We start from the raw sequence: 25773 nt of genomic DNA on the forward strand, positions 1-25773 counted from the left end.
TTACAACCATTAAAACATGTTAATATTATAGGTATCCCTGAAGGTTATGGAATGAATCACAGAAATTTGGAGCTGGGAAGTGCATTAGCAATTCTTGAGTTTGTTCCCTAGGATAGGAAACTGAAATCCAGAAATGTTACACTAACTTGTAAGGCTGCAATCACAGAGCTAGATGGTTTCACAGCAGGGCATAGAATCAAACCCCCAAACTTCCACACCATGCTCCTTCAACTACAATGCACAGCCCTTTAGGTAAATACATTTAATCTGATAAGAAAATAAAAGATACATATTTATTTTACTATGAATGTAATATTTGTTACATTTGAAAGTTACAGTTACAGAATGGCCTCATTTCTTATAAATAGTGTCATAAGCCCTGTGCCTCATGGAATCTCGAAGATTGTTACATATTTGATTATTTCTCTTCTTGCTGCCAAATACTTTCTCCTATGAAGTCATCCCCTAAATAAAAGTGTTACAGCTGAAATTAAATTAGCATTTAAAAATAAATGAACTACTTATTGTTATAGTCTCTAGGAACCACTTTGGGTGAATTAAAGTGTTATTCAATTAGCAAACTAAAAATTATCTGCACACTGTTATTCATGTTCACAACTTCCTGAAGGTGTTATGAACAGAGATTCATGTCATTTTTAAATATTAAGAAGGTGACATAAGATGTTTTCTATAGCACAAGAGGCAGTCTATAAATACCTATTATAAGACTATAATTACAGTCTCTTAAAATGAAGAAAAAATCATTATACAGTTTTTACCATGATTTAATGAAGTACAGTAAATAGTCTCATTTGAAATAACACTAAAAACACTGCTTTCACTGCTTGCATCTATGAGTGAAAGAAGTCTTTTATTAAAAATATAACTTGTAAATTAATGTTATATGTGGGGATTCTGACTTAGTAAGATCAAAGTCACAATATCCTAAATGATATTATTCCTCACAAGGAAGACCCTATATCCACATACATTGACTAGCTCATTTCTTCATTATTTTTGCAATTGTCTAAAAAACCTCTTCATTTATACTCATTTTACAAATATCTAGGTTATATATGCCACATGAATTACCTTGAGTTTTGTCCCTGTCCAAATCTAAAAGTAGGTTTGTCTTTTCACTACTCATTACCCTAAACATCAGGTAATAGTATCTTTTATTCCCATCTTGAAATGATGCAATTTTTGCATCTTGAATGATGCATCTTGAAATGATGTAATGGACTATTTCTCATTCCTTTAAAGTCTTGAGTATTTCTGCCATTGTGTATGCAAATTTCTAAGAATGTCCTTCTTCCTATCTGGGGATGGAGGGTAAAAAAGAAGGAGGCCAAAGAGAAAGGAAGGTGCGGAGAAAGTATGGAAATAATGAACTCTTTCAAAGGAATCAATGTAATAAAAATATCTATTGAAGGAAATATAATGTGTCACATTCATATCAGCATTCGCACTTACTCAGATAGCAGCAGCTGTTTTTTTCGAGATCCTTGCGAACTTTCTCCTGATGGAGATATATATGCCACATGGCTAAAAGAGAGCCTTCAGACAGATTTGCCCCCAAATAGTTTTGGGTAAAGGGGCCTCATTATCTTTGATAAGGTTACTAAGAAGAGAAAGTGTCTTTTGAAAAGCATGCCAAGAAAACATTTGTATGTACAACTCAACTCTAAAAATGTCAATATTTTTATCTTTCACTTGAAGAAATGCCTCAAAGTAGCACAACTGCTACCCTCTATCTATATTCAAGGTCTAGTGTTTCTGTTCTCAGTACTTTCCTGTAGTGTCTCAAATGTTTTAGATAATGGCCCACTTTGCAAATGCTAAGTACTTCCGCCATACACTCCCGCAATTCTCCAACACCTGCTGGATGTCCAGCAGTTCCATTCAATTCCAAAAGTAACTACCCAGAGGTAGTGCAGACCCTAGAGGGTAAAGGACTCAATCTCACAAGACTGTCCCCACTTCAGATGCCAGATGCAGTCCCAGGGGTCACCTGCACATCTTCCCAGTGGGCTTGGCTACAAATTCAGGGATTCTCACAACTTCCCTCCAGGTTTGATAATTTGTTAGAATGATTCACAGAACTCAGGAAAGTGCTATACCTACAAGTACCATTTTATTATAAAAGATACAGCTTAGAAACAATCAAATGGAAGAGATGCACAGGGCAAGGTCTGTGGGAGAGGAGGTGGCAGGTTTGGTCCCATCGGGTGGGGATGTGCCATGTCCCCAACCCCTGCTTATATTATCTGTTTACCAACCAGGAAGTTCTTTGAACCTCCGAGTTTTCTTCAAGATTTCATTATGTAGGCATAATTGAGTAAACCACTGACCATTGTTTAAACCATTGATTGATTAAGCCATTGTGATTGGTCTCAATCTCCAGTACTCTTCCCTCCCCAGATATGGAGGGGTGGGACTGAAAGCTCCAGCTCTCTAATTATGTGCCAGGTCTTCCTGACATAACCAGCCCCTCCCTTCAAACTATCTAAAAGTCTATCTTGAGTCACCTCCTTAATGTAACTTCAGGTATGGTTAAAAGGAGCTTACTATGATAAGAAACTCCTATCACTCCGGAAATTCCAAAGGTTTTAGGAGGGACCAGAGACAAAGATCAAGTATACAGTCATATGTCACTCGTTCTCAAGGTTATATACTAGCAGTATAGTGGTAGTATAGTCACACATTGCTTAACAACAGGGATGATTCTGAGAAATGCATTGTTAGACGATTTTGTCATTGTGTGAACATCAGAGTATAGTGTACTTCTGCAAACCTAGATGGTATGTATGGCCTACGAAACACTTAGGCCATATGGTATAGCCTGTTGCTCCTCGGCTACAAACCTGTACAGCATGTGACTATACTGAATACTGTAAGTGACAGTAACACAATGGTAAATATTTGTGTATCTAAACGTATCTAGGCATAGAAAAGGTACAATAAAACACTGTATCAAAGAGGAATGGCACATCTGTATAGGGCACTTACCATAAATGGAGCTTGCAGGACTGGAAGCTGCTCTGAGTGAGTCAGTGAGTGAGTGGTGAGTGAATGTGAAGGCCCAAGATATTACCGTATACTGTATACTGTGGTAGACTTTATAAATGCTATACACTTAGGCTACACTAAATTTATTTTTAAATTTTTCTTTCTTCAATAATACATTAACCTTACTTACTGTCACTATTTTTTTTTTTTTTTTTTTTTTTTGAGATGGAGTTTCGCTCTGTCACCCAGGCTAGAGTGCAGTGGCTGGATCTCAGCTCACTGCAAGCTCCGCCTCCCGGGTTTACGCCATTCTCCTGCCTCAGCCTCCCGAGTAGCTGGGACTACAGGCGCCCGCCAGTTCGCCCGGCTAGTTTTTTTTTTGTATTTTTTAGTAGAGACGGGGTTTCACCGTGTTAGCCAGGATGGTCTTGATCGCCTAACCTCGTGATCTGCCCGTCTCGGCCTCCCAAAGTGCTGGGATTACAGGCTTGAGCCACCGCGCCCGGCCCACTGTCACTTTTTTACTTTATAAACCTTTAAATTTAAAAAACAATTTTCACTCTTGTAATAATACTTAGCTTAAAATACAAATTATACATCTGTACAAAAATCATTTTCTTTATATCCTTATTCTATAAGTTTTTTCTATTAAATTTTTTTAACTTTTTAAATGTTTTTGTTAAAAACTAAGACACAAACATACACATTAGCCTAGGCCTACACAGGGTGCCAGGATGATCAATATCTCTGTCTTCCACCTCCGCATCTCATCCCCCTGGAAGGTCTTTGATGGCAATAACATGCATGGAGCTCTTACCTCCTATGATAACCATGCCTTCTTTTGGAATATCTCTTGAAGGACCTGCCAGAGACTGTTTACAGTAAACATTTTTTACATATAAGTAGAAGAAATATACTCTAAAATAATGCTAAAAAGTATAGCATAATAAATACATAGACCAGTAATATGATCAATTATTATTATCAATAACAGGCATATGTGCTTTGATAATGTACATAACATTAGAAGTACAGGGTTTTTTTTTCCCACCAGTATCACCACAAACACATGAGTAACAAACTGTGCTACAACATTACAACAGCTACAACATCACTAGGCCATAGCAAAACCCCACTAAGGGGCCGGGCACAGTGGCTCACGCCTGTAATCCCAGTACTTTTGGATGCCAAGTGGGGGGTGGATCACTTGAGGTCAGGAGTTCGAGACCAGCCTGGCCAACATGGTGAAACCCTGTCGCTACTAAAAATAAAAGAATTAGCCAGGCATAGTGGCTCATGCCTGTAACCCCAGCTACTTGGGAGGATGAGGTAGGAGAATCGCTTGAACCCAGAAGGCGGAGATTGCAGAGAGCCAAGATCATGCCACTGCACTCTAACCTGGGTGACAGTCTAAAAACAAACAAACAAACAAACACTCCCCACTAAGGCTTGTTATATTAGCTGGGTCTAGTGGGAGAATGCATTATGCATTATGATTAGCAATATCTTTACAATAGTTTTTTCCTCTTATTTCCTTATATAATTTCTATATGTTTGCTTTGATAATGTACATAACATTAGAAGTACATGCATGTAATTTAAAATTCAGGCTTTTTTTTTTTTTTTTTTTTTTTTGTGAGACAGGGTCTCATTCTATCACCCTGGCTGGAGTGCTGCGGTTTGATCACAGCTCACTACAGCCTCAAACTCCCGGGCTCAAGTGATCCTCCCATCTCAGCCTCTTGAGTAGGTGGGCGCACAGGTGTGAGACAATACATGTGGCTAATTTTTAAATGTTAATTTTTTGTAGAGATGAGGTCTCCCTATGTTGCCCAGGCTGGTCTCAAACTCCTGGGATTAAGCAATAAGCTCCCTCAACCTTCCAAAGTGCTGGAATTACAGGCACGAGATGTCATACCTGGCCCATACCCCATTTTATTGGACTTTGCTTGATTGCACTTCACAGATATTGCGTATTCCACAAGTTGAAGGTTTGTGGCAGGCAACCGTGCTATTTTTCCAATAGCTTGTGCTCATTTGTGTCTCTGTGTCACATTTTGGTAATTCTCACAATTTCTCAAACTTTTTCATTACTATTATATCTGTAATGGTGATCCATTATCAGTGATCTTTGGGGTTTTTGTTTTTTGTTTTTTTTGAGACAGAGCCTTACTCTGTTGCCCAGACTGGAGTGCAATGGCATGATCTCGGCCCACTGCAACTTCTGCCTCCTGGGTTCAAGCGATTCTCATACCTCAGCCTCGTGAGGAGCTGGGATTACAGGCGCTCGCCACCACACCTGGCTAATTTTTGTATTTTTAGTAGAGATGGGGTTTCACCATGTTGGCCAGGCTGGTCTCAAACTCCTGACCTCAGGTGATTCACCTGCCTTGGCCTTGCAAAGTGCTGGGATTACAGGCATAAGCCATTGTGCCCAACCCAGTGATCTTTGATGTTGCTATTGTAATTGTCTTAGGGTATCATAAACCACACTCATATACAATGGTAAAATTGACAAATGTGTGTGTTCTGACTGTTCCACCAACCAGCTGTTCCTCCATCTCTCTTTCTTTTCTCAAACCTCCCTATTCCCTGAGATACAACAGTATTAATCAGGCTAAGTAATAACCCTACAAAGACCTCTAAGTGTTCAAGAGAAAGGAAGAGTCTCATGTCTCACTTTAAATCAAAAGCTAGAAATGATTAAGTTTAGTGGGAAAGGCATGTAGAAAGCTAAGGTACAGTGGATCATGCCTGTAACCTCAGCACTTCAGGAGGTTGAGGTAGGAGGATTACCTGAAGCCGGGAGTTCAAAACCAGCCTGAGCCACAAAGTGAGACCTTGTCTCTGTAAAAAAATAAAACATTAGCTGGGGGTGGTGGCACATGCCTATAGTTCCAGCTATTCAGGAGGCTAAGGTGGGAGGATCCCTTGAGCCCAGGAGTTTGAGGCTATAGTGAGCTATCTATGATAGTGCACTCCAGCCTGAGTGACAGAGTGAAATTCTGTCTGTATAAAGCAAGAAATAAAGGAAGGAAAGGAGAAAAAGAGAGAGAGAGAGAGAGAGAGAGAGAGAGAGAGAGAGAGAGCAAGCCAAGCTGACAGCTGGGCCTCTTGTGTCAAACATCCAAGTTGTGAATGCAAATGAAAAGTTATTGAAGAAAATCCAAAGTGCTACTCCAGTGAACACACAAATGATAAGAAAGAAAAACAATCTTACTGCTGATATGGAGAAGGTTTTATTGGTCTGGATAGAAGATAAAAGCAGTCATAACATTTCTTTAAGTCAAAGCCTAATCCAGAACACGGCCCTAACTCTCTTCAATTCTTTGAAGGCTGAGAGAGGTGAGGAAGCTGCAGAAGAAAAGTTTGAAGCTAACAGAGGTTGGTTCATAAGGCTGAAGGAAAGAAGTTGTCTTCATAACATGAAAATGCAAGGTGAAGCAGCAAGTGCTGATATAGAAGCTATAGCAGGTTATCCAGAAGATCTACTTTAGATAATTGAAGGTGGCTACACCAGAAAACTAACTTTTGAATGTAGATGAAACAGCCTTCTGTTGGAAGAAGATGCCATCTAGGACTTTCATAGCTAGAGAGGAGTCAATGCCTGGCTTCAAAGCTTCAAAGAACAAGCTGATTCTTGTTAGGGGCTAATGTAACTGGTGATTTGAAGTTGAAGCCAATGTTCATTTACCATTCCAAAAATCCTAGGGCCCTTAAGAAGTATGCTAAATCTACTCTGCCTGTCCTCTATAAATGGAACAACAAAGCCTAGATGACAGCACATCTGTTTACAGCTTGCTTTACTGAATATTTTGAGTACCCTGTTGAGACTTAGCACTTAAAAAAAAAAAGATCCCTTTCAAAATATTACTGTTAATTGGCAGTGCACCTGGTCAACCAAGAGCTCTAGTGGAGATGTACAAGGAGATTAATGTTGTTTTCATGCTTATTAACACAACATCCATTCCACAGCCCATGGATCAAGGAGTAATTTTGACTTTCAAGTTTTATTATTTAAGAAATAAAGTTCATGGCCAGGAGTGGTGGTTCACATTCCAGCACTTTGGGAGGATACGGTGGGCAGATCACTTGAGCTCAGGAGTTCAAGACTAGCCTGGGAAACATGGCAAAACCTCATCTCTATAAAAAATACAAGAATTAGCCAGGCGTGGTGACATGCACCTGTAGTCCCAGCTACTCAGGAGGCTGAGGTGGAATGATGACTTGAGCCCAGGAGTCAGAAGTTGCAGTGAGCCAAGATTGCGCCACTGTACTCCAGCCTAGGCAATAGAGCCAGACCTGGAAGAAAGAAAGGAAGAAAGGAGGGAAGGAAAGGAGGAAGGAAGGAAGGAAGGAAGGAAGGAAGGAAGGAAGGAAGGAAGGAAGGAAGGAAGGAAGGAAGGAAGGAAGGAAGGAAAGTAAGGAGGGGAGGGGAGGGGAGAGGAGGGAAGGGAAGGGAAGGGAAGGGAAGGGAAGGGAAGGGAAGGGAAGGGAAGGGAAGGGAAGGGAAGGGAGCAGGAAGGCTATAGCTGCCGTAGATAGTAATTCCTCTGATGGATCTGGGCAGAGTAAACTGAAAACCTGTGGAAAGAATTCATCATTCTAGATGCCATTAAGAACATTTGTGATTCATGGGAGGAAGTCAATATATCAACTTGACCAGAAGTTTGGAAGAAGTTGATTGCAACCCTCATGGATAACTTTGAGAAGTTGAAGACTTTAGTGAAGGAAGTAACTGCATATGTGATGAAATAGCAAGAGAACCAGAAGTAGAGCCTGAAGATATGACTGAATTGTTGCAATCTCATGATAAAACTTGACCAGATAAGGAGGTTTTTCTTATAGATGAGCAAAGAAAGTGGTTTCCTGACATGGAATCTACTCCTGATGAAGATGCTGTGAACATTGGTGAAATCTACAATATTACATGAACTTAGTTGATAAAGCAGTGGTAGACTTTGAGAGGATCAACTCCAATTTTGAAAGACATTGTACTCTGGGTAAAATGCTATCAAACAGCATCACATGCCACAGAGAAATCTTCTGTGAAAGGAAGAAGCACTCAATGTGGCAAACCTCATTACTGTCTTATTTTAAGAAATTGCCACAGCCACCTCAGTCTTCAGCAACTGCCACCTTGATCAGTCAGTAGCCTTCAACATTGAGGAAAGAACTTCCACCAGAAAAAAGATCTTGACTCTCTGAAAGCTCATATGATCGTTAGTATCTTTGTAGCAAGCATTTTTTAGTCAAGGTATGTAAATTTTTTTTTTTTGGACATAATGCTATCACACAGTTAATAGACTACAGTATACCATAAACATAACATTTATAAGCACTGGAAAACCAAAAAATTTGTGTGACTTGCTTTGTTGCAATGTCCTGGAACTGAACGTGTAATATCTCTGAGATATGCCTGTAAATAAATTGCCCTCAACTACTTGGCACTCCTTAAGCCTGTTACACTCTTCCTATAACTTTGTCCCTTTCATTTTGTTTGTTTTTTGAGACAGAGGCTCACTCTGTCACTTAGGCTGGAGTGCGATGGCATGACCTTGGCTAACTGCAACCTCCACCTCCCAGCTTCAAGCAATTCTCCCTGCCTCAGCCTCCCAAGTAGCTAGGATTACAGGCACTCACCACCATGCCCAGCTAATTTTTGTATTTTCAGTAGAGATGGGTTTTTGCCATGTTGACCAGGCTGGTCTCAAACTCCTGAGCTCAAGTCATCCGTCCACCTCAGCCTCCCGAAGTGCTGGGATTATAGGGGTGAGCCACTACACCTGGCCAGATTTGTGCTTTTGTTGCTGTTTGTCTCTCAGTCTGGTTTGTCTTCTCCATCTGGCAGAATTCTAATGATAGTTCAAGCCTTCCCCAATATCCAGAGACACCAATAATCACTCTCCTCTCTCTTCCTTTAGAACATACCTCTATTATGGCACATCTGCCCTTGGGTTATACTTGTCTTGTTAATGTCTCCTCTAGTAGATTACAAGTCTCTGGAGAGCAAGGATCACTTTTAGTCATCATTTTATCCCTGATGCCATGCAGTCACAAGTAGTGGGTATACAATCAGTGTTCATTGAATTTAATCATCTCAGAATATTTAATGCCCTAAGCTTCAAACTGGCATTGTGATGGTTAATACTGAATGTCAACTTGATTGGATTGAAAGATACAAAGTATTCATCCTGGGTATGTCTGTGAGGGTGTTGCCAAAGGAGATTCACATTTGACTCAGTGGGCTGGGGGAGGCAGATCCATCCTTAATCTGGTGGGTACCATCCAGTCAGCTTCCAGCAAATATAAAGCAGGCAGAAAAATGTGAAAAGCCGAGACAGGCCTTGCCTCCCAGCCTACATCTTTCTCCCATGCTGGATGCTTCCCACCCTCGAACATCCAACTCCCAAGTTCTTCAGTTTTGAGACTCAGACTGGCTCTCCTTTCTCCTTAAGCTTGCAGACGACCTATTGTGGGACCTTGTGATTGTGTAAGTTTATACTTAATAAACTCCTCTTTAAATATATATATATGTGTGTGTGTGTGTGTGTGTGTGTGTGTGTGTGTGTGTGTGTGTATCCTATTAGTTCTGTCCTTCTAGAGAACCCTAATATAGTTATGATATATATCTCTTATATAAATAGAAACAGAGGGCTATGGCTTTAACATAAGATTCTTCATTTCACATACAGCATTTTGTAAATATGATTCTCAAAGTAAGGTCCATAGACCCTCCTGACAGACTGTACATTAATTTCAACAAATGCACATCTTTATTCATATATGTGAACGATGTGTGATTCCACAGACCTTCCTTTTTACATATAGCTAAGGGGTACTTATTAGTAAGTTATTGAAATTTGATCTCTGTATACTACAATCGGCACGTATTTAAGGATTAGAATTCTAATTTCGTACTCTAAAGTCCGGCAGCTAGAAAAATGCTTGGCAAATGCACATATGCGGATAGTTGTTTTTCCTCCAAATTTCAAAAGGCCACTTATGTATCATCATCATCATCATCATCATCATCATCATCATCATCATCATCATCATTATCACTGCTATACTGTGGTAGTTTAGGTTCTGATTTCAGTTCTTCTTGCTTATTCATTGTAAATTACAGTCACTTTAGTTTTATCATTATCATTTTGTTCCGGGTTTTGATAATTTGTTGCTATCCAGGCAGCATAGTTACAGAAAGGGGCTCTGGAGGCAGAGTGTCTCCCATGTACAATCCAGGTGAACTCAGGCTAGTTATTTAATTTTTCTGAGCCTCAGTGTTTTCATCTCAAAATGAGGTGGGGGTAAAGGTACTTATCTTATTGGTTTGATGGGAAATCATTGAGTTAATGCATGTAAAGTGCTTTCATGGGACAGTACTTGGCATATAGTAAGGACTCAATACATGTTATTTGTTGCAATACACATTTGCATCAAGAGTACTGTGTAAACAGGCAGACCTGTATGCATTGCGGTTTATAGCGGGGTCACAGGGAAAGTACGAATAGTAAATGAGAATACAAGTAAGACAGTTGAGAAGGTGCCTGGCACACAATATATGGTTAGATTTGTTAGGATTTCGTTCAGCTAAGAGTGACAGAAGACAAATAGTGCCTTATTAAAATAGAAGTTTGTTTCACACCTAACCATGAACAGCCCAAAGTTGGTATGACTGCAATCATCATATATCCAGATTCCTCCCATCTTGTTGTTCTGCTATTTCTCAAAGTGGAGTTTTTATTCATAATCTAGATGACTATTTCAGCACCAGACATCATATCTGCATTCTAGCTAGCGGTTGCGGGGTGTGGGGAAGAAAGGCGAAAAGAAGGGCACAGCCTCTCTCTCCAGGGATCCTTGTGAAAAGTTGCACACAACACTTCTGCTTACATTCCATTGGCCAGAACTTAATCACACTGTCACATCTGGCTGCAAAGGGAGACTAGGAAATAAAATCTTTATTTTGGATAGACATGTTGCCAACTGAAAAATGGGAGTTTATTATTACAGAACAGAGTTTATCAACTGGAGCACTATTGGCCTTTGGGCAGGACAAATCTTTATTGAATGGAACTGTCTTGCATATTTCAGGACATTTATACCTCCAGGTCCAAGATACTATCTAAATGCCAGTAGCACCCTCCCAGTCATTATATCACATTTACAGTTGCTCCTACACATTTACAGTTATCCTTAGGGGTGGTGCTATTCTTAACTTTTAGGCTTTTGTGGCAGACATTTATTCTTGTCTGCCCAGTATATCACTTTTCCAGGGAAACTCCTTCCCACACATGTGTTAGAAGGCCATCTTCTTGGGCAACCCTTCTCTAGCTACAGAGATGAGAAAACAGGTCTGCATTGGACCCAGGCCAGACAAAGTAAAATCCTTTCCCAGGTTTTAAAAAATTGAACCTAGGGGAGAGTTTTGGTTCCTTCATAAATGGAAATATAAGATATGGTGCTCTTGAATCCACTAGTGGTGGGAATGTAAAATGGTGCTACTAATATAGAAAACAGTATGGCAACTCTGCAAAAGGTTAAATATACAGATACCAAATGACACAGCAACTCTACTCCTAGGTGTATAGCCAAGAGAAATGAAAATATACATTCACACGAAAACTTCTACATGAATGCTCCTAGTAGCATTATTCATTATAGCCAAAAAGTGAAACAGCCCATTAGTCTATTGATAGATGAATGGATAAACAAAATATGGTATATCTACACAATGGAATATTATTTGACAATAAAAAGAAATGAACTACTGATCCATGCTACAACATAGTTGAAAGTTGAAGAAAACATGAAAGAAGCCAATCACAAATGACCATAGAGTTTATGATTCCTATTTATATATAATGAGCAGAATAGGCAAATCCATAATAAAGGAAAGTAGATTACTGGTGGCTGGGGGTAGAGAGGAATGGTGAATGACTGCTGCAGGTTGAGTAGACGTGTTTCGGATTTTGAAATTTTTTTTGATTATTGAAATATTTGCACATACATAATGCAATATCTTGAGGATGGGACCCAAGTCTAAACACAAATTTCATTTATGTTTCTTAAACACATAGCCTGAAGGTAATTTTATATAATATTTTAAATAATTTTGTGCATGCAACAAAGTTTTGACTGCAACTTGTCACATGAGGTCAGATATGGAATTTTCCACTTGTGGTATGAGGTCTGTGCTCAAAAGTTTTGGATTTTGGAGGATTTTAGATTGCAGATTTTTGGATAAGGAATGTTCAGCCTCTAATGGGTGGAAGGTCTGGTTCTCTCCCAATAACCTGTAGCTACGTCTCTCCAAACCTGGCATTATTTAGTCTTAAAAAAGTTTCATCTTCTTACTTAAAATTAATTAAGATATATATCTATCTATATATAGAGAGAGAGATTGATGGGCTGTTTCACTTTTTTATAGATATATTCATTATGTTGAATATAATATTAAACATGAACATTATATGGCTATAAATATATAAAATATGAATATATATTATACATACATCTAATTATATATTAAATGTATGCATACATTTAAAATATATAACATATATGTATATATGTGTTAATATATATTAAACATATGTGCAAGTCAGTCAAATCTGTTGCATGCACAAAATTATTAAAAATATTATGTAAAATTACTTTCGGGCTATGTGTATAGGAAACATAAATGAAATTTGTCTATATGTATATCAGCAGTCATTGCTGCATAATGATGATTCAGTCAGCAATAGACTGCACATATGACAGTGGTCCCATAAACTCATGATGGAGCAGAAAAATTTCTATCACACATATACTTACTGTTGTGTTACTATTTTCTGTCTTACTATTCAGTGTAGTAACATGATATAAAGGTTTGCAGCCTAGGAGCAATAAGCTATACCACATAGCCTAGGTGTGTAGTAAGCTATACCATCTAGGTTTGTGTAAATATACTCTATGATGTTTGTACAACAACAAAATCTCCTGACACATTTCTGAGAACATAACCCTGTTAAGGAACACATGACTGTATATACTTAAGGAGGAGCTCATCATTAAGGAGGGATCATGTAAATTTCTATTATAAATGTTATTTTCCATAATTTAAAGGTTGCAGATCAATTCTGTTCAGATATGGCTAGGCAGTTATTGTTTTAAGTTTAATGTTGCTGAAGGCACATGCTAGGTGTATATGCCAATCAATCCCTTGGACTTGCAGTATTGTTTGCTTGGGTTTGGAGTTCAGCATTATCTTTAATCTGTGGTTTCTTTGTAAGAAATGATTTCAGTATATATTGTAACCTTATTGCTATTTGTATGCCTGTTAAGTGGATTTACACATTATATTATCTACTTTTAACTAAATTAATCTTCACCAAGAAGGCAAATGATTCATGAATAGGGAGAAAAACTAGGTTGTACCTTGCTATGGGCTGAATGATTGTATCCCCCCAAAATTCACATGCTGAACCCTAATCACCAGTGGGATGGAATTAGGAGGTCATGGGGGAAGAGCCCTCATGAATGGGATTTATGCACTCAGAGAACCCAGAGAACTGCCTTGCCCCTTCTACCATGTAAGGACATAGCTAGAAGACACCATCTATGAACCAGAAAATGGGTCCTCACCAGTCACTGAAGCTGCTGACATTTTAACCTTGGACTTTCCAGTCTCCGGAGCTATGAGAATTAAATTTCCACTGCTTTGAAGCTGCCCGGTTTATAATATTTTGTTATAGCCACCCCGATGAATTAAGATATAGCTACATCTTGAAGATCTTGATCCTGTGAGCAATAAACAACCATTGCAAAGTTGTTTTGGGGTTTGTTTGCTTGTTGTTTTAACAAGAGAGTAATGTAATCTGATCTCGCTTTTAAGGTTATAAGATGAGCAGTATGATAGAGGATGAACTGGAGTTGGAGAAGACTAAAGGCAGCAAGTTTGATAAGGAGGCTACGGCAATAGTCCAGGTGACAGATGCGAGAGCCCAAAATGCGGCAGTGGCCAAGGGAATGGATCTGAGATAAAGTTCAGAAGATAGAGTTGGCAGGGCAGGTGAGGTGAGTACTTGGGATAAATTGACATGGTCTAGTTGAATACCTGTGAGCTCTGTAATATAGGAAGAATGACTTTGGTAGAATGGAAAGATAATGAGGACTAGTCTGGACATGCTGATTTAGGGCCAAGAGAGACCCAGTAAGAAGCAAGAAATATGAGGCTGAAGTGTGGTAGAAAGGTCCAGGTAGAACTACATGTAATTAAAACAGTATTTGATGTGATTTCTCCCAAGGAGAGGATATATTTGAAAGAGGGGTCCCTTCTATGACTTCTTGGCTTTAAAACTCTGTTGGCCTCCTGTGATCTCACAGATGAAATCCAAACATCTTAATATGATACTCAAAACTCTCCCCAGTCTATTATGAACCTATCTCTTATTCAGTCATTTATTCAACCCATCAGTCTTTCTAGAGAGCCTGGATGTGCCGCGGTGACTGTTAGGGGCATAGAGATAAATAATAGGTTGGTTTCTGCCCTGCAGGAGGTCTAGTAGGAGAGAGAGACAACACAACAGACTATTAAGATTCAGTAAAATAAGGACAGTAATGAGGACTACCTCATAGGTTTGTAGCAAGAATTAATGAATTCATACACATAAAGCCCTTAAAACAGTGTTGAATATGCAACAGTTATTATTATTATAGGAGGAGCATGTGCTGAGACTGGGGGTATGGGTCAAGGATGACTCCCTTGATTTCATGACAGCTGAGCTGAATCTTGAAGGAAATTTAATTTAGCCAGACTCAAGGGAGAAGGGGAGGGGTTGGAGAAGGACATCCTGAACTTCTTTCAGCTTTCTTGTATAGTGAGATGAATGATGGCCCCCAAAAGATGTGTCCATGTCTAAATCACTAGAACTGTGAATGTTATCTTATTTGTGAAAAGGTAAAGGTTTGCAGATATAATTAAATGAAGGATCTTATTTTTAGTTTATCTTTAATCCAGGAGAAGAGAAGAAGGCCACATGAAGATGGAGCAAGAGATTGGAGTGATGCGGCCACAAGCCAAGGAAGCTGAGGAAGGAAGACAGCTATCAGAAGCTGGAAGAGGAAAAGGATTCTCTCTTGGGGCCTCAGGAGGGAGAACAGTCCTGCCAACACTTCCATTTCCAATGTCTGGACTCTAGAACTGTGAGAAAATAAATTCCCGTTATTTTAAGGAACACAGTTTATGATACTGCATTACAGCAGCTCCAGGAAACAAATACATTTTGCTATTCCAAGTCCTCTTCACAACAAAGTCTTTGCTAGTGGTGAACCAAACACAGTCCCACCATGATGAGCCCAACACAGTTCAGCCATTGGCCATCTCTACTTAACGTCTAATGGGCATCTCAAACCTAACTTTCTCCCAGTGGAAATGCCTGGAGGTACCTGGAGATGGAAAGCTGACCTAGCCAAGGAGTTCAGCAAAGATCCCTGGGAGGAGGTGACATGTGGACATCTGCACAGAATAATGAGGCTGGGCTAAGGCAGTGACTGAAGGAGGCACTCTTTTTTGGTTTTGCTTTTCTTTTCTTTTGTGTAGGAAGGAAACATAGCCAGAAGAGATAGGGGAGAAAGAGATAGGGGAGAAAGATACACAGGAAAGAGGTAACACAAGAAGTCAGGACCTGCGCTTGGGGGGTAGAAGTGAAGTCGGGCTAAGGTGAGAAGGCATAACAGGGTTTAGGGTCTTTGAAGTGAAACAAGTACAGAGCTGGAACTAAGTGATACTGACTCCAGACTAAAACCCTCTGGGTTTGAATCCTGCCTCTGCCACTTACTTATTCATTACAAAATAGGGGGTAATTACATTATCTGGATCTTGGTCTCCTCAACTATAAAATAAAAATAATCATAGCTCCTATCTCATAGGATGCTATTAGGATGATTAAGTATATTAACACCTGTAAAGCACTTGGCTCAATGTCTGGCACTGCATATGTGATAAATGTCATTATTACTATTAACATTATTAGAAGCAGCAGCAAATTTAAAATCAGAATGTGAGCACTGGAAAGGACTTCAGAATCAACTAGTCTAGTTACCCCATTGTACAAATGAACAGACTGAGGCCCAGAGAGGTTTGAAATTGGCCAAATTTAAGGAGACAGGAACAGAGCCAAGATGAGACAAATTGCTTGAAAGTCTGTGCTTTTTCTAGATGAACTACACATATATATTTGGGAATCATAAGAATATAAGCAGTGATTGAATCTGAGGAAACACTCAGGAAGAACACAAGAATTAGTACAGAATGTTGAAAGAAGAAGGGAAATAGATTTGAAGTCAACTTGATTCAAATATCCCAGTGTAATGGTATTAGGAAGTAGTGCCTTTTTGAGGTAATTGGGTCTTGAGGGCTGAGTCCTCCTGAGTGGGATTAGTGCCCCTATTAGGGGCTGAAGAGACCAGAGTTTTCCCTTCCACCAACTGAAGACTCATATAGAAGGTACTCTTTATGAGCCAGAGGGAAGGTCCTCAGCAGACACCAAATCTGCTGCAACCTTGATTTTGGACTTCCCAGTCTCCAGAAATATGAGAAACAATTTCTATTGTTTAAAAGCCACCTAGTTTATGGTGTTTTGTTATAGCAGCCTGAATGGGCTAAGACACCGTTAAACTTTGAAACTTGGTTTTCCCACATGTAAAGTCAGGATACACATAGAAAACCTACTGATACCTTTAAAAAAATTTAAACCCATATGTTCTAAAGTTGGCAATAGAGGAAGACTTTCCACAAGAGGGAGGAAAGTCTTTTACTCCGGACCTTAAAATTAACTTCTTCTTGGGGTGTAAGGTTACTCACACTAACGTCTGTTGGAGCCACAATCAGCAAACTGACTTTAGGGGGACAAAGCATGGATTTTACAGTTTCTCTCATTGCCACAGTATGATTGAGACAGCTTATAATATTTATGCAAGATACTACTAAAGATGGACCCCTCATGTTGGAGCTGGACATAGGACTTTTTTCTTCTGTTTCTAGATTTCCTCCATAGATACATTCATCTAATCCCATAACTTTAAAATACCACCTCAAGGGCAAAGACTCAAATTTATACCTCTAGCTCTGACCTACTCCTGAGCTCCAGACTTATATGTCCAATTGCTTGCTCTAGATCATTACTTAGATATCTAATGGTCATTCAAATATAACATTTCCAAAATGGGATGCTTGACTTCCTGCTCCCAAAGTTCTTCCTACAATATTCTCAATCTTGGTAAATTTATATCCAATCGATATAGTTTGGATATCTGTCCCCACCCAAATCTCAGGTTGAATTGTAATCTCCAGTGCTGGAGGTGGGGCCTGGTGGGAGGTGATTGGATCACGGGGTGGATCTCTCATGGCTTGGTGCTGTCTTTGTGATAGTAAGTTCTCGCGAGATCCGGTCATTTAAAGGTTATGTGGACCCCCCTCACTCTCCCTCTCTCTTGCTCCTGCTTTTGCCATGTGAGGTACCTGCTCCCCGTTAGACTTCCACTATGATAGGAAGCTTCCTGGGGCCTCCCTAGAAGCCAAGCAGATGCCAGCACCATGCTTCCTGTAAAGCCTACAGAACTGTGAGTCAATTAAACAACTTTTTCTTATAAATTATCCATTTCAGGTATTTCTTTATAACAATGTAAGAACAGCCTAAGAAATCAATCCATCAGTAAACTGTCTTAGTTCTACCTCTGGAACATTTTGCAAATCTCAATCTTTCTCCACATCTGATGCCTTAATATTCCAAGTCACTGCCATCTCTTACCTCCCCTTCTGCAGTAGTTTCCCAGCTGGATTTTCTGCTCCTACTTTAATATCCCCTACAATCTGCTCTCCACACAGCAGCCAGATGATCTGTTTACTACATAAATTATGTGTCACACTCTGGGTTATAAACTTCTAATGGCTTCCTATCACAATTAGATTGAAACTCCAACCCCATTACGCCCTGCAAGACCCAGATCCTGCTTACTGTCTGACCTCACCCCACACTTCCCTTGCTCATCATGCTCCAGATTAGAGGCTGGATTGCTTTCTGTTCCTTAAACACACCAAGCTCCTTTCTTTTTCTTTCTATCTATCTATGTATCTATCTATCCATCTAATTTAACTACCTACCTATCTAATCTATCCATCTTTATCACAAGAATCAGAGGTGAAACCATGCTCCTTTCTGATGTAACCTCAGCTGTTACTTCTGTCTGGAAAGCTCATTCCATCCTGATCCCTCCTCCCCATCTTCACGAGGCTGCATTCTTCTTATCATTGTGGTCTCTGCTTATTGTTATGTTCTAACAGAGGCCTTCCCTGCCCATCCTTGCTAGAATAGCTCTCTAGTCAGCCTCCATCATATCAGCTGGCTTTTGCATCTGAGCACTTATTGCTACTGATATTTCCTTGTTTATTTTCTATCTATTGTCTGTTTCTTTCTCACTAGAATGTAAACTTTCTGAGAGCAGTGATTTTATCTGTTTGGTTTACCACTGTGTTCCTAGCCTCAGAAAAGTGCATATACCTGGTGGGCCCTCAACTAATATTTGATGAATAAATAAATAAAGGTTCAAATAAGATAAGGGAAGTAAATGCAGGAAGCACCATATCATCAGATTATCTGGCACATAAACTAGAATCCCCAACTTCAGTTCATAGTTCAGCATGAAAATGCATTTCCCTTGCTATGTCAGAACGTCTAGACTTGTGGAAATCCAAATCTGAACAAAGGATGGTGAGGACGGAGGGTGGGCAAGCCCCTTGGTTTTCTCTCCTGCATTTCTACATTCTACCTTTGCTATATTTCACCTGATGTGTTAGTCCATTTTGCATTGTTATAAAGGAAAACATGAGACTGGGTAATTTATAAAGAAAAGAGGTTTATTAGGCTCATGGTTCTGCAGGCTGTACAAGACACATGGTGACAGCATCTGCTCGGCTTCTGGTGAGGCCTCAGGAGCCTTTATTCATAGCAGAAGGCAAAGGGAGCCAGTGTGTCACATGGTGAGAAAGGAAGCAAGAGAGAGGGGAGGTGATGCCAGGCTCTTTTTAAGGATCGGTTCTGGTATGAACCAATAGAGCAAGAACTTTCTCATTACCATGAGAAAGGCACCAAGTCATTCATTAGGAACCTACCGCTATGACTCACACATCTCCCAGAGGCCCCACCTCCAACACTGGGGATCAAATTTCAACATTAGACTTCGAGGGGACAAACATTCAAACTATATCACCTGGGGATCTACCCACTGACCTGGATGATTAACATTGGGCAGTTCCACCTTCTTGAATGGTGATATCACTCCACATCCACAGTAGAGGTTTGGACAGAAGGCAAAGAATAAGCTCATCAGAACATCCTACAAGAAATGCAGACTTATTAATAGCAAGGAGAGCTGCTTTCTGCAAGATAATTCAGTTAGTTTGTTCAGGCTGCTTTAACATAATACCATAGACTTGGTGGCTTAAACAACAAACATTTATCCCTCTTAGTTCTGGAGACTGAGAAATAAAAGATTGAGATGTTGGCAGATTTGGTGTCTAGGGAAGGCCCACTTCTTGGCTCATAGACAGCTGTCTTTTCATTGTGCCTTCACATGGCAGAAAGGGGTGGGGGAACTCTGTGGGTTCTCTTTTATAAGGGTACAAATCCTATTCATAAGGGCTCCACCTTCAGAAGCTAATTACTTCCCAAAGGCCCCGTTCTCTGATACCATCATATTGAGGGTTAGGATGTCAACATGTGAATTTAGAGGATCACAAACATTTCATCCATAAGAGTAATGATCTCTGTTCTACACACTTCCCATACTTGTTCTGAAGATGTGATAAAGAAGTGTGGTCTGCATATGTAAATCACTACATTATTACACTATTTGCTCCTCATCACTATGTGTTGATGAGAAGCAGAGCAAGTACTCCTAGCAGAATGCCATCAGTGTTCCTCATGCTACAGTACTAAAGACTGAGGCAATTTTTGTTGTCCTCTCCATCCTAGATAACTCAGTATCTCTGTATAAGACTCATTCAACACCTGCTCTCACCATTCTACAGTATCGTCATCTTCAATATGCCTCTCCACTCCACTATGCTTCATTTATGTGGTCACACTCTGAACCTTGTCATCACCCCCAAACTATTCCACTTTGGAAACCTCAAGCCTCAAGACCTGAGAATAATTGATGTTCTACTCACAATGCCCTAACCCTCCAGCTCTCATATTCACTGACTCCCATTGTACCTGCTTTTCAGCCCCACCAAGACTTCCTCAAAACTTTTCTCCCTATCTCTTAGGCCCCTTCTGAGCTAAGTTCCTTCATTATTCATCCATACTACTTCCTTCTTCCAAAATCTTAATTTTCATGCCCCACCTGCCAACCCTCAACCCTGGAACAGTCTAGTGCCTGCCTTTCCTGTTTCTAAACACTCAGGGTACTGTGCCCTCATGGAGAAAATAACACAGCAGTTTGATCTGGTGACACCATAAACTTTCAAAATAAGTTGGTTCCTTTGGCCAAATGGCAATCCTATATGCCTCTCCCAATTGCCCTAACTGATACATGAACCTTATTCATGCTTCTTTCTCTCTCCTACATATTCATACTCAATGAATGATATCCTTTTCTATACCATGAGGAAAATGGAGATCTTCATGCATAAAACCTCTCAGCTTTCTGCTCCCCATGTGCAAATAAAGTGAATGTATATCTACAGCTATGGCCGAGATGAACTGCTATTAACTAGAATCTATTCCTTCCCTCCTCCTGGGCTCACAGCTCCACTACATTTCACAACCTCCCTTGCAGTTAGGTGTATCATGTGATGAAATTTTTTGCCACTGGAATTTGAGCATTAGTATTGTCTACCACTTCCATGCCTGGTCTATAAAAATGTTTCACATGCACATCATCGTGATCTTTCCCCTTCTGGAAGGCTGTTTGATGATATGAAAACCATGTGTTAAAGATGGCAGAGCTGCCATCAGCTTTGTTCCTTAAATAACTGCATGGGAAGTAGCTGCCTGCCTGTCTTTAAAAACTGCCCTAAAAATGATGTAAGTGAGAAATAAACTTTATTTTTGAGTCATTACAAGCTAAGGTTTATTTTTATAGCAGGTTAGCCTATGCTAATGAATACAATAGCCATTTTTCCTCTCCCAATTCTTCATGGGAAAAATGGCTCTCTGCTGTCCTGTCCCAGGGAATCCCTCTGCCTGAACTCTGGACTCCAGCCCCACCCCAAGCCCTGTTTCATCAATTATTTACTCTCTCCTCTAGGTCTCAACTTATCCTCTCCTGGCTCTTTTCCCTCAGCACACAGACATGCTCATATCTCTTCTAACAACTATACAAAAAAAATCTTACATTACATGATCTGATATCCTCCTTGTCTAGAATTCTCTTTTCTCCTTCCTTTCATGCTCAAGGCTTTTTTCATCCTACTCTGTACCCCACTCACTCTATGACCTGGTCTCTGTCCCCACCACTGTTGCGAAACTGCTCCAGATTAGGCCCCAGTGACCTAACAGGCTATGGTCATATTTCATGTCTTATCTAACTTGGCATCTTGGCGTAGAAAGCTGTTCCTCCTCCTTCCTTGGTGATCTGTGACACTGAGCTCAGTGGTACTCCTCTTCCCCTCCAGCTGCTCCTTCTAAGTCTCCCTGACAGGTTACTTTTCCTCTGTCTTTGGTAAATGTGGATTCACCTTCTACCCTTATTTCTTCCCACTGCCTGTATATCTCTTTCTAAACAATTTTGTTATTGCCTGTGGCTTAAATGACCATTATTTATAGATGCTAATGCCACACATCCTTGAGCCTCGAACCTATATTACCAACTTCCTTCTAGATATTTCTATCTTTATGGCCCATAGGCACCTCAAACTTAATATGTCCAAACTGAATTCATCATCTTTCCCATTTCCAATAATGACTACTTTTATATTTTCTACTGAGGTGGATGGTAACAATTGCCCATGGGTAACAGTCATCCACTAACCCTCTGAGCTGACTTCCTTCACTATCCATTCATACCACTACCCTCTTCCAGAAGCTTAATTTGTATGCCCCGACCTGCCAACCCTCAACCTGGAACAGTCCAGTGCCTGCCTTCCCTGTCTCTACCCGCCAAGTGTATACTGTTCCCTAATGGAGAAAATCACACAGTGGTTGGTCCGGTGGTACTATATCCAGGCACTCAAGTAAGACACACGGGAGCAAGCCAACCTGGTCTCTCATTCCCCAGACTACTCTGGCTCCAAATCCTATTACATGTATCCACTGAACACCTCTACAATACATCTGTTCATCTCCTTTTCTTGCCCACTGCTGAGCTCAGACCTTTTTCATCACTTTCTTAGATCATCTCAGTCATTTCTGGACTATTCTTCCTGTGGGCAGCCTCACCTTCCTCCTCCAGCCTAAAGATTTGATATTGTCTCTTTCTTTGTTGATATTCATTTATGGGATTTTTTTTTCTTTAGTGTCTTTTTCAAACTAAAAAGTAATATATTCTCATTGTAAAATAGTTTATTATAAGGCTATTTAAAAAAATTAAAGTCACCCCATATCCAGTCCTTAAATTTTACCCCCAAATACATATACACATAGTTTTTTCTAAAAATAGGATCTTATTACACATGCCATATTTCTCTATGCCATATTCTATTTTAGGAGGAACTTTTTTTTCATATTTTAACGTCTCTAAAATCACAATGTGTCATACAATCAATGGTTCTTAGGTTTGGTTACATACAGCATTGTTATACAATGTACTCTTTTTACTTATTAATATTAGTCATGATTCCAAACCAATACTTACTTCCAGGAGATCTTTCTAAAGTACAAATCCGGTCAGGTTGCTACCCTTGGGAAAATTCTTCCAAGCCGCCCGTGCCCCCAAAGCCCTTCATCTTCTGAATCCCATCTACTTTTTCCCTTTCCAGCACATTCACACACATCGTTTTCCTTAAAGCCAAACAGGCCAAGCAGATCTATTGGCAGTTCATTCCCCAAATAGCGATGGTAGGCCAGATCTTTGCCTTTGCACCAATGTTTTTTCTGCCTTAAAGCCTATTCTCACCTTTTTACTCAAAGTTAGCTCTTTGCTTTTTTTTTTTTTTTGAAACGGAGTCTTGCTCTGTTGCCCAGGCTGGAGTGCAATGGCGCGATCTCGGCTCACTGCAAGATCTGCCTCCCGGGTTCACGCTATTCTCCTGCCTCAGCCTCCCGAGTAGCTGGACTACAGGGGTCCGCCACCAGGCCCGGCTAATTTTTTGTATTTTTGGTAGAGACGGAGTTTCACTGTTAGCCAGGATAGTCTCAGTCTCCTGACCTCGTGATCCGCCCGTCTCGGCCTCCCGAAGTGCTGGGATTGCAGCTGTGAGCCTCCGCGCCCAGCCCCAAAGTTAGCTCTTACTGGAAAATTGTCCTGATCCCCCAAACTGAGCCTGAGTTCTTCCTTTATGCACCTCCTCTCAACTTCTCCAGTATGTGGTGCATGTCTCTGTTAAATCACTTAGCACTCAGGTTCATGCCATTTTTCTTGTTGCTGCTACTAAATAGAGAGAAATAGTGAGTTCTCAAATACACTTTCTTCTTTATACCCATTTCCAACAGTGTCAGGACAATGTAGGAGCTTCATAAATATTTTTGGAAATAATGAACTGTATATGCGGGAGGCAGGAAAATGCTCCCTGAGATAACATAAAGAGGTTTCTAATTAACCATCCCTTTATCCTGGGACAAGAGAAAGAGGAGAAGGTCTGGACACCAAAGTACCTGGGAATCCAGAAATCTAAGTCAATCAGATTTTTTTTTTCTTGTTGACTCCAATCCTATTAATTCCACCCTCAACTAAAAATAATCTGATTTCAACAACCGTATGCTTTGTAATCTCCCCTCACCTGGACCTCCACTTCCTTTCACTCTAGTCTTTCTACGTCCTTTGAGTCAAAACCTCAGTCCACATTATGGCTTTCTTTTGCAGCTAGCCCCTTATTTTCTAACCAGATGTTTTAAAAAGTAGCAAAGACAGATGCTTTCCACTTCCATTCTAAAATGCGCACTTAAGTCTTCCATTTGGTCTTCCTCCTGCCTTAGGTATGGACTCACCTTACTCAGTCCCAACAAGACTCTATACCAGCAAATAAATTCAAAAGAAAACTGAAGTTTAATACAAAACCTTAATTTTAATAACTATCCTAAAGGCTTGATGTTATGTAAAGACATCAGTGGAAACCACTATCCCTCTCTCAACCCAGTATTGGGTTTGGATCCTAGAAAATACCAAAAATAGACAAAAATGTTTCCAGTTCTTTTTTTCTGACCTAGATAATTTAACGCCAAAGATTCATTCCTAGAGAAGTACTAGGATATTTTGGGGGATTTAAAATCAAGCTCAGTTAATGTGGTCTATAGGGCAGTCACTAAGACTGGTCCATGCTAAAACATGTCTTTGTCAACAATTGTAGGGCCAACACACATACTTTCAATACTTTCTCTTGGTGAGAAGAATAGGAACTATGAATAATCAGAAATAGAAGAGCAAAAGGAAAAGTGAAAAGATGAAAAGAGTCCATGAAAAAAGAGAGGCAAATTACAGGGAAGGAGAAAATCAAGGTTTTTGAATGGGAAATATAGTGGACATAAGAGGATCTGAGAAATAAACATATTTCCTGTCAGTAGAGGCTGAAGGTAAACAAGGATGTCTTGTAACAGAAAGAAATGGGAAGGCCAAGTTAAAGAAAAGAATGAAAGAAGGCTTGGAACTAAAACAGGTAAAGAGATAATGACAGTGAAAACTATCTCAGGCATGTCAAGAGGACTGATAAGAAATACTGAGGGACATCCAGGATCTCACATCAAAGACAAAAGGGTCAACATGTAGAGAGAGAAAAAGGAAGAGGGATCCCAGCTGTTAGGGGGAAAACGTGCTGTTAAAGACAGCTCTAGTCTGCATTTTGAACCTTACATTCTGAAAGGAAGGACTTCACCAAGCCAACACAAAACACAACAAATCTCTGCTGTTCACAAATTTTAGAGTAAATAAAAGCAAACTAATGCTACACATCAAATACCTTAACTGGCGAGACATAATTCCTAGTTCATTTGAGCCGCCGGGGGCAAGAAGCTATCAAAGTGATTTTATTTTTCCAGCACCTTAATGTGAGACAAGTATGAAGGAAAGACAAATATGAAGGGAAAAGGCCCAAACCAGTATTGGCCAGCAGTAATTTTCAGAGTGATTTCTTTCTTCAATATAGACTTGGATGTATTTGGACCCCTTGGAGGGGGCGCCGGAGAAGCGGCCCAGAAAGTATTTCCATCTTAAGAAAAATTTAGTTTGGATGCAAAGTGAGTTTTGCGGACCTCAATACAGCCTCGAGAAATCTGAAATACTCCTCTACAGCGTTAATAAAGAAATATAAGTCAAATTGCCTGTTAACTTGCAGCTTCTCCTTCTCCCCCTTCGGCTTCAGCCTGAACTCATCAAAGCACCGGAGGACAGGAACGGACCTTCTATCGCTTTTGTTTCCTGCGTGGCGGAGACTTAGAAGAACGGCCGATCGCCTACCTGCCTTCCACTTCCCCGGCCGCAGAGCGGTTTGCTGCCGGCTGGGTTCGCCGCCAACCTCACCTACCGGTAGTCTCTCCGGTCTGACTCTTCTGGGATGGGTGGCGGGGGGTGGGGGAGACCTCAGGGGGCGGAGGGACACGAGGAGGCGGGCCTGGCCCTTCC

General features: G+C 40.2%; 1 protein-coding gene across 4 annotated transcripts in view; it reads right to left on the reverse strand.

The window, feature by feature from the left end:
• Positions 1-25693, reverse strand: part of SEPTIN11 (septin 11) — a 138985-nt gene extending 113292 nt beyond the window's left edge. For all 4 annotated transcript variants that reach the window (XM_074039842.1, XM_045392453.3, XM_074039841.1 and 1 more), the window contains exon 1: positions 25609-25693. The gene's annotated coding sequence lies outside the window, so the exon portion shown is untranslated. The remainder of the gene's footprint in view (positions 1-25608) is intronic.
• Positions 25694-25773: the final 80 nt, after the last annotated feature.

The sequence above is a fragment of the Macaca fascicularis genome, chromosome 5 (assembly GCF_037993035.2).
Source record: "Macaca fascicularis isolate 582-1 chromosome 5, T2T-MFA8v1.1".
NCBI classification, from domain to species: Eukaryota; Metazoa; Chordata; class Mammalia; order Primates; family Cercopithecidae; genus Macaca; species Macaca fascicularis.